Below are 15213 nucleotides of genomic sequence, written 5' to 3'. Positions count from 1 at the left end.
AATCATCGAATCAGCAAGAAGGCAAGGATGTGTACAATTCGAGTCAAAGGTATGATTCGTATACACAGTTGAGTCTGTTATGAATACAACTTGAAATCTGCTATATCTCGAAAGCAAGTCGGAATGTGCTATGAACTTAGTGTTCAGCAAGAAGGATAGTTGAATACCCTGTTGCACACAGCAAGTAACCGACAACAGGAACATTGAGGATACATATATGCACTTAGCTTGCCTATGGCAAAAGAAAGCTTCGGGTATAAGAAACCCAGTCTTTCCTCGCAAGATACCAGAAAAGCTTATGACACAAGGTTCATGTGACTTCCTCAATATGACACACGGATCTTTATTCAAGACACCCATGCTTCTCGAGTGAGTAATCACAGCAAGTTTCCGGCATAAGGTACCAAGTCTTACCCAGTAATTCTTCAAGGAAGGAAAGCATTTTAGATATGGTACCCAATCTTCTTCAGAAGCTACCCCGATAGAAGCAGTGAGCACAAGCTACCCGGTCTTCCTTGACATGATACTCTTGATGACTTACAAGACGAACTAAGTAACCCTTGTTGGGAAGGCATCGCATTCTCACTGGTACAGGTTATTCTACCGACAGTTGGCAGCATATTACTATGCATCTCAAGGATCAAATCCACAACAGTTGGTCAGAAGGCAAAATAGTCAGCCAAGACACAAGCCTGCTTCAGGAATCAAGCGCTCCTCCTCATATACTCAATATGTATGGTGGACATGCTACCAAGGTCACATGAGTTAATCATACAGAGATGTCAGCCTGGTGAGGATCCGACTATTGCATGAGCTATATAAGAAGAAGAAGGACACCGGTTATACACTTCAGTGAGATGACCAACAACCTACGAATAAGCTGTATGGGACACGGATGAACCCTTGCCTCTTTCTTTGGTGACGGCACCATGCATGTGTTCTGAGCTATTTTCGGCCGTCCGGGGTGGATGCCGACTTTTATTTCCCTTATCAGCAACTGGCCCGTGTTTTGAGCTGTTTTTCGGCCGTCTCGGGCAGCTGTTGAATTTCTTTCCGTAGTAGTGACCCTGTGCTCTGAGTTGTTTCACGACCGTCTTAGGGAACTGCTACTTTGTTCTTATCAACACAGTCTCATGCTCTGAGCTGCTTTTCAGCCGTCATGAGTCGGGGTTGAGTTACCCTAGTAATGTCCCAGATCTGAGTTGTAAAGACCGTTATGGTGGCTACTAGTTTATTTGCCAGTTTTATCCAAGGGTTCAGACGGTCGTTACCCTACAACTACAACTTGTTAAGTAATAGGCCTGCTGGAATATTGCACCTGGTAGCACCCATGGTCATCCGAAGGATCAAGAATGCATTGGACCAAGCTCTTTCAACTAAGGATCCAGGCAAAGAAAACTATAATAAAGGAGGAAGAATGGCCATACAGGTATAATAATGGTTGCAAGATCAACATGGTACAAATGCTCGAAATAGTCTGGTTTGATATCAATCACCGTGGGTACACACCCAACAGGTCTATCCCATTTACAAGGACCCTATATCGAGTCAACCCGCTCAGCCCCACTACATATGCTCAGAAGTGTTAGAAGGGGATATTCAAAGCTGTGAAGATGACTCGGCAGTTCGATTGCAGCAATAGTGCTAAGGCGTTACACGGCCTACTATTCATTTAAGGATGTCGACACACGGAACGACCAGAATGTTAGACAACAACCTCAGAGCATGTGTCCTCACATATGGGAATCAGTCAAAGGATAGCCTACCGTAAACAAGATTTTCGACCAGAACATCCGTCAGTTAAGTCAGCAGACATAAACGGATGGAAGTCAGAGTGACATATGAGGATTTAGTGGAACAAACCCCCTCGGAGCCAGACAGTCGGTCAGTTTATACCGAGAGCATTATACCAAGGCAAAAAAGAAACCTAAGTTGGAAACGGTTTCCTCAAGTAGGGATATTAACCAAATCTCGAGGACGAGATGTCTTTAAGGGGGTAGGTTTGTAACACCCTGGATTTTGCCTATTTCTTTTTCCTTTGATTTTGGTCTGGTTTTGCTTTTCTATGACTTAATAGTTTTGAAACCTAAAGGGGTCATCCTTGATTCCTCTTCCCTAGTGGCTTGCCAACCTCCAAACCATCCCAAGACCTTGTCATTTCCATCTTGATCTAATCCCAATATTCTTTTCCCTGAGAATATTCCTTTTTCTTATTAAAGGAATAACCCTGTTGCTCTAGGTTGTGAAGCAACCCACATTTCTATCATTACAAAAATTCCCAAATAATTCTCATAAATATCTTGAGTCATATCTTCCTCAGATATGACAAAATTGTTCCTTCTCATGTTCAAAAATATTCCTCAAATATTCCTTTTCTGATTTGGCCCTATCTGTCATGTTGTGAAGCAAGTACCCTTTATATTTTCTTGCTTGCTCTCAAAATTTGTGGGCACTCTTTCCTATCCATATCATTGCCTCATGCCAAAATTCAACTTCATTTGACTATTAAATATTTCTTGGCAAATTTCCAAAGTTTCTGATCCAGAAAAAGCTTTGTGAAGCAAGTGGTAGCTAAGGGTATGCAAATGAGTTGTAGCTTTGCCATCATTTCAATATGCTCAAATCATGCCTCTACACCAAATTTGAACATCACTCCTTCAACCATGTGACCACGGCATCAAATCTTTGTCTCTGGTCATTATTTTGGATTATGAAGCAACTATATTTTATGTTGATCCATAAATTCTGATATTTTACCAGGACATTCTCCTATTTATAAAACATCTCTCAACCAAATTTGAGCTCATTTTATCTAGCCAATTATTCCCAGTAATTTTCATAAGATTTTGTCCGGTGGGATACTGTGTGAAGGAATTACCACTTTGGTTAATCCACATGGTATGAAATTTATACATCATCTTGATAACCCTAGATAATTCATCTCCTCCAAGTTTTAGCTCCATCCAAGCTAGTATGTGAGTGCCACACCAAAGTTCTTGTTCTGGACCAGATTAGTGAGTTGCAAAGCAACCCTATTAAATCTTGGTCCTGTCATTCTCAAATTTCACAGGATTATAGTCCTTCCTACCCTAAACCTCCGAGGCATGATAGTTTGCCCTTATCTCCTCTCTGTTGATCATGATAATAGTACCAAGTTTGCTGCAGGAAACTTCCAGTGAAGTTTACCATCAACGCTTGGTGTCCTTTGGTGATCTATCACCTCAATTGGACCCCTCCTTGGATGGACTATTTGCTAGACATTGTGTGCCATCCTCTCTTGTCCTCTCAGTGCCAGTGCACGCGGTGACCACGCCTTTGGCATGCCAAACTCGGGCTCTGTGCATTGGGGCCCTCGGCTTCGTCGATTTATTCTCTCCCTCGAGCTCTAGTCATGTCCAGTAGCTCCCCCTCAATGTCCCCTTCCTCCTCGAGCCCTCTCCCCCTCTGGATTCTTCCTCGCCGCGCCGCGACGAGCTTCGCCCTATTCCACCAGTGACCGTTGTTGTCTTCTTCGTCCTTGAGCCCTCCCGAAGCCTAGCTGGCCTCCCCTTCTCTTCCGTGAGTCTTCTAGACTCCGCAAATAGCTGGCCACGCCAGCCCCGAGCTTCATTGAGGTGATAAGGTCGCCACGACGGCCAAGCACATCTGCTCGCCATCGGGCAGCTATTTATAGCCCTCCCCGGAGCCCTTTGAGCTCACCTCGAGTCTCCCCTCTATCCTCTACCCCTTCCCAACCTCCTGCCCAATCTCAAGGAGCTCTCCTGCCCTCCAATGGACACCCTGGCCGCCGCTCCCCCTCGCCAAAATTCGCTCTCCTCCCGCCCCCATTTCTTCGACAGTCGCCACGGCCGACCACCACCATCATCAGCAGGCTTTGTCCGCCTCCATTTGCTCTCGGGATAGACCAGAGCTCCGGCTCGAGCTCGCCACCACCGCCCTTTTTCCTCCACCTCGATCGGCCGCCTAAGGGCACCCCATCTCCGCCTCGACCACCACGAGCGCGGGGTGGGTCGGCGCATCCATCCCCGTCGGCGCCCAAGACCAGCGTGGTCTCCCGTCGCCGGCACCGGCGAGGTTGTCGCCTCTGTTGCTCTCGGTTGGGACAAATGGGGGAGGAGGAAGAAGGAGACAAGAGGAGAGAGAAAGGGACCCGACAGGTGGGCCCCGACCCCACCTGTCGGTGAGAGGAGGCGCCGCCAGCTGGATTAAGTGCAGACGTCCCGACATAGTTACGCTTTCCCCAAGGGAAAGTGTATTCTTCCAGAGTGCGTGACCCACTGGGCTGCTACCCAGCGGAAATATTCTTTTTGCAAATAGGTCCCTGACAAAAAAGCACTCATATCTTTTTCCCCATAACTCTGATTCCGGTGATTCCAAAGCCCACATCTTCGTCTCGTCTAGCTTGTCAAGATGGTACCATTTCCACTAAGTGTTCCCACACTGGAAATGACCATGTTGCCATTGCTGTAAACAGCCCCTCCACGGAGAGAGAACTGTTTCCGGCGATTCCTTCCACGAGCTCCCCGCACTTCTTCCCGGTGGATCCCTCATCCCAGGCAAGCCACAACTATCATTTGCTTAACCGCATCGCAATACCATACTTTAATTAACTATTTTAATCACAAGTATATTTGTTTATAGTCTGGAATCTGAGTATGCACTGTCTGAATGGATGACTACCGTGTTTAGTACAAGACTGTTAGTAACTAGTATTTTACCCACTAGTTTACACCATACTGTTGAGAATACTGTCTATGATTATTCGAGGTTTCATCCGACAGTTTATGGATATGAATCAAAAGTAGTGGCTTGAGCTTACTGGTTATCGGATTACTATGATATCAGAGTGTCAGTTATGAGAGGGATATTATTCGGGGATAAGCTACTTAGTTGGTTGATCGAGAGTCACCTGTCCGGGCTTATCCGTGCAGCCACATTTGCCGATATGGGACGGCCTTGACTTGGTCTAATTGCTTGCTCTTTCACCGGTACCTCCAAAGAGGGAGGGTTATGCACGCGTGCTACCTTGGCCCGGTAGGCGGTGATAACCCTGTGAGCCAGTTGACTTGTTTTGTGCGCACGTCCCCATTTGGGACAGTTTAGTTTGGCCATGACGGTGGCAGGTGTCATGAGGACACAGGGCCACCCAGGGCAGGACTCCGGGGGAGGATGAATGCCGGTGGTACGATGAAAGAGTCACGGGTCAGACAAGTTTCGTTGGAGCAATGTTGGTCCACCCGAATGGGATCACGAGGTGAGTGCTCCATGATGTGGGTAAAGTGTGCAACCTGTCAGAGTGTCAAACCTATTCGAATAGCCGCGTCCACGGTATTGGACAGCCCGTCCAGACCTCAGTAGGTGGTCAACCGTAACTATGATAGTAATGGTGGAAGAACTCATCTGAGTATGGTAACAGTTGGGCATCATGCCGGTGACAAGCCTTGGTGCCCGTCTTGAGGATAGTTGCTAAAGGTTATGAGTAAGATCACAAGAGTTGGTATCACCAGAGTACGGTGAGAGTAGCCTGGTATAGTTAGTTTTCATCTACCCCTTTAGTGATAGCAAATCTTTACCTAATCTTGATAGCTACGATTGTTTTGCCTTAATGCTAATGTTTGTTGTGAGCTTGCGAGTACATTCAAAGTCCTTACCTGGCGTGTCATGCCAGTTTGCAGGTCATGCCATGATTGCTTGATTGTCGAGGATTCGGAGTTGCGAGCTAGGATGCGCATTCCAGCGAGAGTCCCTTTGGAGTGGAGTTCATCACATCCGTTGTTGTTCCAGTGCTAGTGTAGGAATTACCGTAGGTAGGTGTAGTATCGCCGTGGCGATGTAATCTAAGAACACTGGTAATCTTTTCCATAGTAATAAAGAACTGGTTTGTTCTATTCCAACGATGCTGTATTCCAGAAGACTTATCCTTGGGCCGGAATACGGGGCGTTCTGGTTTCCTCTGAGCCGGGGTGCCACATATCTCAACATGCGCTAAAATGGTTATTATAGTATGGTAGTATGATAGTATGGTATCCTCCTCTGGGCATTTCTAGTACATTGACTTGGCACATATGCAAATATGTACTTGACTCAAAACCAATGCAAACTTCATGATATTTATATTCAGAGTGTTAATATTCTATTCATGCTCCTATTTAATGTTAATTATTTACAATGCATGACTATGACTATTGTCACTCTCTAGCTGGCCGCTCCTCAATCTATTTGCTAGACTTCACGTGTACTAAGCAGGAATGCTTCTTGTGCATCTAAAATACTTAGAAACCCAAGTTGTTTCACATGACTCCACCATATTTACCTATCTGCGGTATTACCCTCCCATTGGAAGTAAAATTGCATGTGCCACCTCTAAACATTAAAATAAATATATGTTTTGTATGCTCATACTGCTCATGGAGCGACGGTTAGTCACTATCTTCCACGTTAAGCGGTTTATTTTGAAGATTGGCATTCATTCGCTTATCATTTCACTACAAAGGCTGGTAAAAAGGATGCCCAATCCTGCATAATCAAAAATAAATTAAGCAAACTCCCCTGGAAAGTTGATTGTTGGAGGGCACCTGTGAATTCGGCTTGCCATGGCTTGTGTATGTATGGTGGAGGGAATTAAACTTTACAATTCCGCTTGGGAACCGCTGACAATGTGTTTAGCATGGAAGATGCCGAAATACTTTGTTGTGACATTGACAGGAAAAGCGCACCACCCAAAATTACAATTCCATCTTTGTTTTAAACCATGAGCTCACGCCCACTGCAAACCAATGCTTCTCTCTGCGAAGGGCCCTTCTATTTTACTTTCATGTCATTCATCTTTATTGTTGAGTCATCACATTCTTATCAAAGCACCAAACATGAGAGCACTATTGTCGTTTTTATGCACTGAGTCTAGTTAATGTTGGATATGAGCATTACTAGATATTTTCTATCCTGAATTACAATGTTTAGTCGCTGCTTGAACCTCACAGGTGCTTTGCCTTTATGTTTTGTGGTCTCGGAAAGGGCTAGCGAGATACCATCTTATCATATTGTATCATGATTGTTTTGACAAATTGTTAGCATATGAGATATCTTCTTATTACTCGTTAGTTGGTTATGTTATTTTCATGAGCGGATATAATGCCTAAGAGTTATCATTCACATGGTTATTTTTATTCTTTCCTAAAAAACTAAACACTAGCTAAGTGTATATGCAGCAACGAGAACAAAAGAGTGTGTAGAAGTTTTCTTTATCACTTTCAGTTTATCAAATAAATTTCTCGAGGACAAGCAATGAATTAAGTTTGGGGGAGTTGATACGTCCCAAACTTATCTAGTTTTACAAACACATATACTCTTGTTTTGGACTCTAATTTGCATGGTTTGAATGAAACTAACCCGGACTAATGATGTTTTCAGCAGAACTACCATGGTGTTGTTTTTGTGAAAAAATAAAAGTTCTCGGATTGAGCTAAAAAATTATGGAGAATACTTCTGGAATTAATAAAAAATATTGGCATCAAGATCTACCATAGGGGGTGCATCCAGGGGCCAGAAGCCTGGTGCTCCCCCCCCCCCCCCGAGGGCGCACCCACCAAACTTGTGGGTCCCTCCGGACTTCGGCCCACCTAACTCCAACGCTATAAGTTTTGTTCATGGAGAAAAAAGTCATAGAGAAGTTTTCATCACCGAAGATGATCCGTAGACCCCAACATGAAGTAGTTCGGATCATCTTCGGTGATGATCCTAGTATGAGGAGTTCATGTATTCACCATGTGTTAATGCTTTGTTTCGGTTCTTAATTAAAAGAAGGCATTAATATCCCTTAGATTTTCGTATGGACCCCACTGCCATAGAAGGGTAGGACAAAAGATGTCATGCAAGCTCTTACCATAAGCATGTATGACTAGATACAAAATACATGCCTACATTACATTGATAAATTGGAGCTAGCTCAAGGTCGCTCTAGTATGTAACTAATATATGATGAATGTCATCCAACATATTTATCCATCACCGATACATTGCCTACACTTTTCGCATATTTACCTTTGCTAAGTTACTACTCTTACTATTGTTGTTACATCCATCACAATCGCTATTGTTACTGTTCTATTGCTCTTGTTACTGTGCTACTAAAACATTGTTGTAGAAAGAAATTCCAGGTGTGGTTGAATTGACAACTCAACTACCAAGACCAAAATATATTCGTTGGCTCCCCTTATGTCGAATCAATAAATTTGGCTAAAATACTACCCTCAAATACTGTTGTGATCCCCTATACTTGTGGGTTATCAAGCAGCTGCCTTCGGGCAGCGGTGGAGGAGCATGTGGTTGGTGGCATGTGCACACCCACCAGGGACAACACATTCACTACACACTTCAGAGGACTGTCACACAGATGCGGTGAAGTCTCCCAGCTGGAGCTGTCCTCTGGGAGAGTGCATCAACGGTGACGACCGGCTAGCGGCATTGGTGATTGAGGGAGAAGGAAACTAGATAAGCTATTGTGAGGGAGGGGATGAAATTTATGTGGAGTCACCGATCGTCGGGGTTTATTAGCAGGCCGGCAACCATTAAGGGTTTTGGGGTATTTCATCGATCGAGCCATGCGGGAAGCTAGTGTCGTAGAATGATGGTGTGCGGGAAACTGCGTGATTGCGTGCGAGGGGTCACCGACGGCTCTTCGAGCCGACGCGTGGCCAAAAGAAACGCTTGTGCTATGCCAAAGCATGCACTCAAATCCTCGGGCGGCAACGCAATGACAATACGGGACAGAGGAGGAAGAAATGATAAATACACAAATGATTAATAATAATAAAACATTTTCTCGAGGTTGAGGCGGCCACGACACGCTCTGTCGGTGTCCATCTGTGCGTGCTACCAACGTCCCTCTACGCGGAGCCTCCACGTAGTTATTTGCACCACAATGAAGATCTTGGATGTTGTGCAAACAAAGCGAACCACATCTCATATGATTAAACTAAGGAATGCATCAATGATGATTTTATCAATCACAACAATAGTTTAGCAGCAACTGCGTACCCAAAACAAATGTAGATTGTTAGTAGGAATCGTTTGTGTTATTATTGTTCTTCCCACACAATTTTGATTACTCGCCTATTTGTCGGGTATCACACACACCTTCTTACCATAAAAATGTTCCGCTAGATCAGCGCAAACAATTTATCTAGGTGAACTGTATGTCGTACTTCACACACATATGTATCTTGTTAACCATTTGTGTTATCTTGGCTAATCGCAAATAATTCATGAGGATGCATTGCACACGCAAGTCTCATCTGAATCATGCATGATGGACCATCCATTGCACACATTTTGTTTTATTGGCGACGGAGCTAGAACTATACCGTTTGTGATTGATGGATCACTCACAATTTGGTCGAAGTGTCTCAGATGCATGTGTCCTCTTAGGACCTTCCTGCAGTAGTGTCGTATGACGTGTGGTATGGGCATAAACCCAGTTTTTTGCATCTTAAAATTTTGGGTTGTGAGGTTTATGTAAAATGTTTACAACGTACGAAACTCGATCCCAGATCAGAAAAATGTTACCTCATAGGTTATCCCAAAGAAGCTATTGTGTATTCTTTCTACCACCCGTGTGATACCAAAGTGTTTGTTTCAAAGAATGGACACTTTCTGGAGATCAAAATCACAATAAAAAGTGAGTGGGACAACCGTCCAACTTGATGAGATTATTAAATCTTCGACAACAGTTGATAGGGTTGACAAAGTGGAAATAATTCCACAAATTATCCCTACAACCGAGATGAAAGTTGACGCACCCCGTGCAGAAACTTCAAACAAGTTTGTGGATGAAACGCGCAGATCATGTAGGGCTATCAAGCCACCTGAATGGTACCATAATGAAATATTCATTCTTGAAGATAATGACCTTCGTATTACAAGAAGCGATGGAAGCGCCTAGCTCAAGGAAATGGCACAAAGCCATAACATCCAAAATGGAATACTTGTACAAAAGACAAGTTTGGTAATTCGTAGATCCTTCAAAAGGCATAAGGCCCATTCATTGGAAATGAATTTTTTCAAGAGAAAGACATATAGGCACGGTAACATTACTGTCCATAAAGTAACACATGTCGCAAAAGAGTTTACGCAAGTTCAAGGAGTTGACTATGATGATACTTTCTTGCGTGTAGCCATGATTAAGTCTGTGCAGATACTGCTAGTAATTTTATCTTATTCTGGTTAAGAAATATGGAGATGGATGTTACAAAATAGCTTTCCTAAATGTAAACCTTAAAGAGGATGTATACATGATACAACCCCAAGGTTTTCGATCCTTGGGGTGCTAAAAATGTATGCAAACTTCAAAAGGGCCATTTATGGTCTCAAGCAAGCATCAAGAAACTAGAATATTCATTTTGATGAAGTAATCAAAGAGTTTGTCTTTGTCAGGAATGACAAAGAATCTTGTGTTTACAAGAATTTTAGTGGCAGCACAAAAGCATTTCTAATCTTACATGTGGATGACATATTATTGGCTGACAATGGCATGAATTTTCTTATTTAAATATAAGTGTCGTTGAATAAGAGTTCTTCGATGAAAGGCCTGGGAGAAGCGACATATATATTGGACATCAAGATCTATAGAAATAGATCAATACGCATGATAGCGCTTATCCAAAGGACGTAAATTGACAAAGTAGTTAAAATGTTTAAAATGGAGAACGTCAGGATAGGCCTGCTTCCAATGCCACCCGGTACAAAGCTTAGCAAGAATCAGTGCCCTTGGACACTTGATCAGAAAGTTCATATGAATGATGGTCCATATCCTTCGACAATTGGTTCCATCGTGTATGTCATGCTATGCACAAGACCAGATGTTTCCTCTGTGCTAAATGTTAGTAGTAGGTACCAAAGTGATCCAGGATTGAAACATTGGGTCGCAGTCAAAAATATGCGTATGTACCACAGAAGGACCAAAGACATGCTCCTTGTGTTCGAAGACATCATAACTCATAAACAGTTAACCATGGCTTTTGCAATGCTCGATTGTTTGCCTTTAATGTACATTTGGTGAGGGATTCAATGGCATAAAAAGTGGATATGCAAGTGTTGTTTTGTGGTGTTGCATTTGGTTTGGAAATCAACTTTGTTTAATGAGTTGACTAGAGCTTATTCAAGGAGTTGTAGTAGTTGGCTCATGGAGGCAAGCTTTGTAGAGCCAAAGGGAGAGTGGATACGTAACAAGGGTCTTGGTATGATGTGCTCATAAGACGGCAATTGAGATAGTCACGAGGCTCCATTGTGTAGTTTCAAAGAGTCAAAGGCCCCCTTTCCTACTCAATAATGTTTATTGTTTATGTTGTAGTAATTTGTCAAAAGCTGGACCTAGATATTACACATACAAGTAGGAATATATGTCCTATTGGTGAAAGAGTTGAAAAGGGAGCAGTGTGAGCGTCTAATATTTGGTTTCCCCTTTATCTTGATAGGTTGTTAGTATATATACGCATGTGTGTGTTTTCCTGCATATTGATACAATAAAGTGTGTCCAACTTGTGAAAGAAAAGAGCATAAATGAATTTAAATATTTGCTTTTATATTCACCCGCATGTTTTTGTTTCATATACATGCATAATCAGGTATGGACCCAAGGCTAAACCCTTTCTTTGATCAGAATTGCTTGTCGTTTGTTTGAGGAGACGAAAGGCTGAGGAAGAAGGTGTTAACCATTATTCAGGTCATTGCGTTTTTTGCTTACAAGGGACATGTCCTTGGTGGGTTAGGCTATATGGTTCAATATTAGTAGTGATCTTCAATAGTATCCAAAAAATAGCAATCATTCAATATTAGTACCGACCATGCAAAGTTTCTGCCTTTATACATTCAAAGTATATTTTTTGGGTGCTTAAACTACCATTGTAATTTTATGTCAAAAATAATGTATTGTTAACCCACAAAACAAATGTACTGTTATGTGTGAAACATTAAGAACTCCGCTTGTGAAGGATAAAACACCATAATAATGAAAAGTAAAATAACATAAAGAAAGTAAATAAACATTAAAAACAAAAATAGGTGTAATATTAAGAATATTGCTCATGAAATGGAAATGGAAAATAACAAAAAAAGGAAAAGGAAAGAACTTAACAAAAAAATAGAATAAAAAGATTAAGTAAATGATAAACCTATTATATTATGTGAATATCAATAAGGTTAAGAAATATCTAGAAAGAAAAAACTAACTAAATCAGGAAAAAATCCCCTCTTTAATATTACGAAACCAACAAGCTGAGACTGTACACGCATGTGAGAAAATCCGATGCATTTTGGTATGACAAGTGATCATATGAATCACAAAATTGCTTCCATCCAAATAATCGTTGGTTATTGCATAATCGGAAGTGCATCCATTTTTTGGTACATAATCAGAAATGCATTGCCAGCTTGGGAGCTGAGTCTATTACTCGTACAAATAAAAATAACATACGGATATCCGTCCACATGAACACTAAAAGATAATACGAAAAATATAACCGTGTGTGTCTGCGATCTGCATGATATTGACGATCATTCAATATATTGTAAATCTACTAGGTTGATCATGGAGGAATTTTGTATAGTGTGTGTTCCTTATAAACTTCTATATATTTCCTGTGCGTTTCACCACCCAAACCAGCCTCCTCATTCGCATCTTGTTCCTTATCAAGTCTTATATATTCCATGTGCATGCTGATGTTCTTGTTGAACCGAAAGAAGAGCATAAACCTCCATAAGCAATAGAGATATGCGTCTTCACCTCATCAACCTCCTCATATGTTGGTAAGGGGACCGTAGGGGGTATAAATAACGTAAAATCCCCAGGCACAACCTGTCTCATAAGTCCCCTACCATGTTATTTACACACCATTTTCATAATTTGATCCATAATCAAGTAGATCTTAATAATTTGTAATATATTTTTAATTGGTTCATCACCCTATATTTATCATCGACAACCTGGTTTTGTGTTATTAATTTATAGTGCAATAGAGTCGACTTTAATTATTATCTGATTAAGCTCATGTTATATTGTCTCTGCATGTGAAATTTAACATGCATTAGCTTTGTATAACTCCACCTTTTAATATTTCAAAAGCCCGTGGCAACGCACAGGCATGAGCACCCAGACTGCCAAAACAGATATTTGAAAGATGGTTACTTTTCCCACCACCCACTATGCTTATACATAATGCCCCACGCTATCATATAAGTCTACATCTTTCTACATAGGTTCAACTCCTCTCCTCCACATTCATGGTGATGTCATGCAGATTGACGACCTCAAAGAGGGTGATGGCACGAACATGCAAGATAAATGAATCAGCTTCTACGAAAGTTTGTCATCCCTGCTGAATTGTCTTTGTATAACTCGGATAAAATATTTCAAAACCCTATGGCAACGCACGGCATTCGACTAGTTTATACTAAATGTTTTTGTTTATACTAAATGTTATTGTAGTAAATTATGTTTAGATTATCTATTTGGATATTTGACCATATATGTGAATTAATTATAAATAAGAAAATGTGTATTATTTGATTTATAAGATATGGAATACAACTAACTAGGTACTCATTCTCTATAAAATGTTCCATGGCGTGGTATAAGACAGTTTAGGTACTATATCACATTATTTCTTAGTCGAAACATGTAAGGGATCACGTATAGGATACACGTAAGATAGAACAATAATGTATATTAAATCGGTGGAATTGGGTTCTTTTATGACTATGATGTGAAAACAAGAGATACCATACATTTCCGTTATAATAGTGTGCATTTGTCATGTACCTTTCAGCAATATATCCAAATGGCGAACCCAAGTGTTCAATTCATAAGTGCATTTATTATAAAATATTTTTACTATATAAGTCTATATAAATGATGATGTTTATTATCTTATTTAAATATACCTAACATTTACGATGAAGGAGAAAGAACGGTCACCTATAGCAACCATTATAACCTAACTGACATTGAAGTACCAAACATGCACTCAATTCTACACAGGTGGGAAGATTACCCGGTGCAGGATGCAAACATACATGATCATCATATGGTTGGCAATTATATTTATTTTATCTTCAATATATTTACTATGTAAGACCATAATAAAAAAATTAAATAGGTGGATTTACCAAATTTCAGGTTCTACAGAGGCCAATAGTTGGGATGCTTGGGTTAATTACAAGAGTATGGTTCTAGCTCGATGATAATGAGTAGGCGAACCATCTAGTTCAATGTGATTACCATATTAGAAGAGACGTACGCCTCGAAAAAAAAAGGTGCATGGAGTCCTTTTCTAAGACTTCATGAATTACTAGATTTTGGAGTATGGGTTGTAATCCGTGTTGTTCCACATGACGATAGACACATGTTGACCATGAGGTTTAGAATTCTATCATACTATAGATAGAGAGTAAGTTCAGATAACTTGGATGACAACTTGGACGATGAAGAGGATGATGAAGATGAGGAATACACACATTTATTTATTTATTTTGATTAGCATATTTTTATTTTTACATTCTAGATCATAATTGTATTTGTAATATATTTAGTTTGAACAATTTCAAGTTGGTACTATTTATTTGCTTTGATGTTTGATTTCATGTTAGCTTTGATATTTGCAAAAAGAAATGTGACAACTTAAAGACAAGATCATGTATCAAACAGTGGTACTACTACCCTCGCGTGAATTAATTTGGATGGCCTCCCTTTCAATTCGGCTAATAAGAAAATGAATATTAATGTATACACTAAAAATACTAAGAAAAAATATGAGATCATAAGAAAATATTTAACCACATGTCCTTTTAGGACAAAGGAATGCTCTCTTTCCATAGAAGACCATTCCAGAATGTTCTTGTCTATTGTGATGGAAAAAAGTTCACTCCACGGATGAATTGTGACTTCTGACTTGACTCCACGGTTGAATTAAGAGGTCGGGCGGCTATGCTTACCTGCCGATGTAGATAAGCAAGTCGGGGTGAGGCAGAACAAGAGGTCGAGTGGTGACTGATACGACTCAAATGTATCTATAATTTTTTATTGTTTCATGCTACTATATTATCAATTTGGATACTTTATATGCAATTATAAGCTATTTTATATAATTTTTTGGACTAACCGATTAACCCAATGTCGAGTGTCAGTTCCTATTTTTGCGTGTTTTTGACCTTTTAAGAAAA

Source organism: Hordeum vulgare, chromosome 3H (genome assembly GCF_904849725.1).
Source record: "Hordeum vulgare subsp. vulgare chromosome 3H, MorexV3_pseudomolecules_assembly, whole genome shotgun sequence".
Classification (NCBI taxonomy): Eukaryota; Viridiplantae; Streptophyta; class Magnoliopsida; order Poales; family Poaceae; genus Hordeum; species Hordeum vulgare.
This window is presented reverse-complemented; position numbering follows the sequence as displayed.